Source organism: Aplysia californica, unplaced genomic scaffold (assembly GCF_000002075.1).
Source record: "Aplysia californica isolate F4 #8 unplaced genomic scaffold, AplCal3.0 scaffold00039, whole genome shotgun sequence".
Lineage (NCBI taxonomy): Eukaryota > Metazoa > Mollusca > Gastropoda > Aplysiida > Aplysiidae > Aplysia > Aplysia californica.
The window spans coordinates 1760940-1764827 of record NW_004797309.1 but is presented as its reverse complement, the minus strand read 5'-3'; the positions used below and the strand labels follow the sequence as shown (position 1 = coordinate 1764827).

The 3888-nt window shown below is 39.9% G+C and overlaps 1 protein-coding gene across 1 annotated transcript in view; it reads right to left on the bottom strand.

Annotated features, from left to right (window-relative positions):
- Positions 1-3079, bottom strand: part of LOC101849276 (C-C chemokine receptor type 5) — a gene marked incomplete in the record, with an annotated part of 171886 nt that extends 168807 nt beyond the window's left edge. The window contains 1 exon segment of the mRNA XM_035973977.1: positions 2576-3079.
- Between the last annotated feature and the right edge of the window lie 809 nt (positions 3080-3888).

Below are 3888 nucleotides of genomic sequence, written 5' to 3'. Positions count from 1 at the left end.
CAGGGGCCCGACGTTGTGTCCTTGGGAAAGGCACTTTACACTTATTTTCCTCACTTCACCCAGGTGGGAATGGGTACCCGCTATAGACAGCGAAAGATATTGTCAGTTTGTTAGTGTTTGAGCGCTTAATCGGCTGCTCGCACTGTATGCTTCCCGGGAAGCTGAGAATGTTTCGGAGTGCTCTATGGTCTGCTGGGGTAATAATATAGTGTAAAGCGCATAGAGCCTGCTGTTGAGCGGGGATATGCGCTATACAAATGCTGTCTATTATTAAACGAAAGCTCAAGACTCTTTTATTTAAGTCTTAGTTATAGTGTGTTAGTAGGTGCTGATATGTCTTGGGTTCATATCTGTCCTTAGTTGTATATATAATGTATTGATCAGAAAGTTCTTCTTTGAGTAGTTGGTTTTCTTGCTAAAGTGACATGTGTTTGGTTTTTTTCTAAATCTTGTTTGAATAAAGTATTTCGCTTAGTGATCTTGTCATCGATGTAAACCGCTCATAGCTTGTACCCGTGTCTGACTGAGCGTTATAGAAATACAAACTGTTGTTATCATTATTACTATTATTATTGTTATTTTCCACAGATAAGCGTAAATCTGGTCTAATTGTTCCTCACTGAAAAAAAGAGGAGGCTTTTTTTAGACTATGTTCTTTTTTGTTCCCTGGCCTGATTTTGTTATCGATCTTTGTAGGTTACGTAAAAATGTGTTGACATGGTGCTAATTGTATGTTTCAAGAAAAAAACCCACAAAAAAACCCAAGAATAATTTTTTACGTATTTTCTATTCGCAGTAGTTTTTAAAAAATCAGTATATTTTTGCGGGTCTTACTCAAAATCAATTTAAGGTGGGGAGCGGGACGGAGAAGTTTCTGTGTTGTCCCTCAATTTTTTCAATCAATAAATCTATCTATCTATCTACCTATCTCTTTATCTATCTATCTATCTATCTTTCTATCTATCTATCTATCTATCTATCTATCTATCTATCTATCTATCTATCTATCTATCTATCTATCTATCTATTTATCTATCTGTCTATGCTTGGTTCTCTATCTTTCTCTTTCTGTCTCTCTCTGTCTATCTGCCTCTGTCTCTTTCTCCCTCTGTCTGTCTGTCTGTCTGTCTGTCTGTCTGTCTGTCTGTCTGTCTGTCTGTCTGTCTGTCTGTTTCTCTCTTTCTCTCTCTCCCTCTCTCTCTCTCTCTCTCTCTCTCTCTCTCTCTCTCTCTCTCTCTCTCTCTCTCCCCTCTCTCTCTCTCTCTCTCTTTCTCTCTCTTTCTCTCTCTCTCTTCACAATAAAGAAGACAAACTTACATAAAAAGCTGTTAAGTCAACATGCAAAGTACATGTATCAATAAGAAAATATTCATCACTGGACGCGATACACGTAGATGCACGCCTGGATTATGGCGTTGATAGAGAAAAAAACCAGGAAAATCTGTATATTTATATATATATATATATATATATATATATATATATATATATATATATATATATATACATACATTATATATATGCTGAAAAAACGTGAATTTGACAGATTTAAAATGTGGTAGATTGGGGTCCTCATCGATCTTGCGTCAGTTTCACACCTGACTGGACAAATAATACATATTTTCAAAGGCAGGGAAATCGGTGTCTCATCATGAAAAAGACAGAAAAGGGAGAATTCCAAGACAGGCAATAAAAAATCCGTGAGCCCGGCTTCCCCACTTTCCTGCTCCCAAATCAGCAACGAACCGGAAACTTCCCAACGTTCGTCAAGCTCGTAAAAGGAAGTACGCAAGAGATTGTTCTATTCCACAGACGTGAATAAAGTCTTAGATCGTGCACTATAACGCAGTTCCGGTTTCAATATCTGGCGCGCTGTTTGACTGAAATTATGAAGGGTAAGTAGTGAGGGTGTTAAGCGCACTCAGCTAGTTATAGCGATGCCAGTATTTTGCTATTTCAGCTAAAATAATACTACAATGTCTACACTTCCATCCTCCTCCCCTTCTTCTTCTTCTTCTTCTTCTTCTTTTTCTTCTTCTTCTTCTTCTTCTTCTTCTTCTTCTTCTTCTTCTTCTTCTTCTTCTCCTTCTTCTTCTTCTTCTTCTTCTTCTTCTTCTTCTTCTTCTTCTTCTTCTTCTTCTTCTTCTTCTTCTTCTTCTTCTTCTTCTTCTTCTTCTTCTTCTTCTTCTTCTTCTTCTTCTTCTTCTTCTTCTTCTTCTTCTTCGTCTTCTTCTTCTTCTTCTTCTTCTTCTTCTTCTTAATGCTTGTATAAACATTATTTACTACTGCAACAACAACAAAAACAAAAACAACAACAACAACTACTACTACTACTACTATTATTATTATTATTACTACTACGACTACTACTACTTCTACTACTACTACTACTTCTACTACTACTACTACTTCTGAGACTTGCGTTTATCATGTCGTCCTTGCCTGCTTTCACCCCCTTTTCACTCGTTCTATTTTACTCCGTCTGCCCCGCCCCCACCCCCCACCCCCTTCCCCCCACACACAAGACAAGAATGCGCAAATGTCAAATGGTCGTTAGCTTATATCATTGACTTACCTGGTGAGCACTACACTGAGAGACCTGCAGATTCCTTCCTCCAAGCATACAAGACATCAATGAAACGACTTGCAAAAGAGCAAGTAAAACAACTTCTTTGGTGAACCACAGGGTTTTGACTGGAAAAATCCAACCAGTAACGGGAGCTGTTTATTCGGTTTGCAAACAAGATAGCATTTTCACAACAAAAATTTGTTTTCTTGTCCAATGCGCTTTTGTAGGGCCGTTTAATGTAAAGAAAAGCCTATATTGCGAGGGTCTCGAGAAGCGTTTATTTCGAGGGTCTCTGCAGAATTGAACAATGTTATTAGACTGTTTAATTAGACGTTACATTACTGTGCCCGAAAGAGTGAAAGAAAAAAAAAGCAAGCAAAAATCAAAACACTCACTGCTCACTGAACTGCCTATAGTGATACTCTTGATCAGTCAAACGTGACATTGAACTCGAATGGAACTAACACACAGGGCCATAAGATCGATGTATTTATTGAACTGAAAGTCAACTCGAGCTACACCACAACAATTCTGAGGGCTCAGCAATGAAGGAGATTCTTTATTTATATGCATCGCAGCGGTTGCCACAATGAGAAAGTGGGGGACTTAAGGTTGGCCAGGGGGAGAGAGAGGGGGGTCGGGGAAGAAGTGGGGAGATTAGGAGGGGGGGGGGGGGATGCGTTTGTGCGTGTATGCGGGAAGGGGTTTGGGGAGTTAGGGGGGGGGGGTGGTAGGCGTAAGTAAGCGGAAGAACGAACCGCGCAATCCCGCTTCACAGTCACCTACCCAGGACCTTTTTGTCTGCTCAACTGCCGCGCGTTTTGTTGGGCACGACGTGAGATTTGTGCTGTAGCGGGGGACCGACAGGCAGGCCTGTGTTTATAGGTTTGGGTAACTCACACCTCCACTCGGGGTAGCCTTTCCCTCTCTGAGTTTTGTCTGATGTTGTGGTGTGATTTATGTTTATACGTTTATTCAACATGTGTTACGTACCTGATTTTCATCAGCAAAAAATTGTGAATAGGATGACATGTTTATAGCTTGATTTGGGAAATATGAAAAGTAGAAATAACAGGCAGAAAGCAGAAGTATGGTTGGGTTTGGGGTGTGTGTGTGTGTGGGGGGGGTCTCATCATTGTCGTTGTCGTGGCAGTAGAAATAATAGCAGCAGTTGTAGTAGTGGTAGTATTTTGTATTAGAAGTAATGGCAGTAGTTAAATAACTGTAGTAGAAGCAGAAGAAACAGTAGCAGAAGCAGCAGCAATAGTATTAGTAGTAGTAGTAGTAGTGGTGGCAACAGTAACAAATAGTAGTAATAG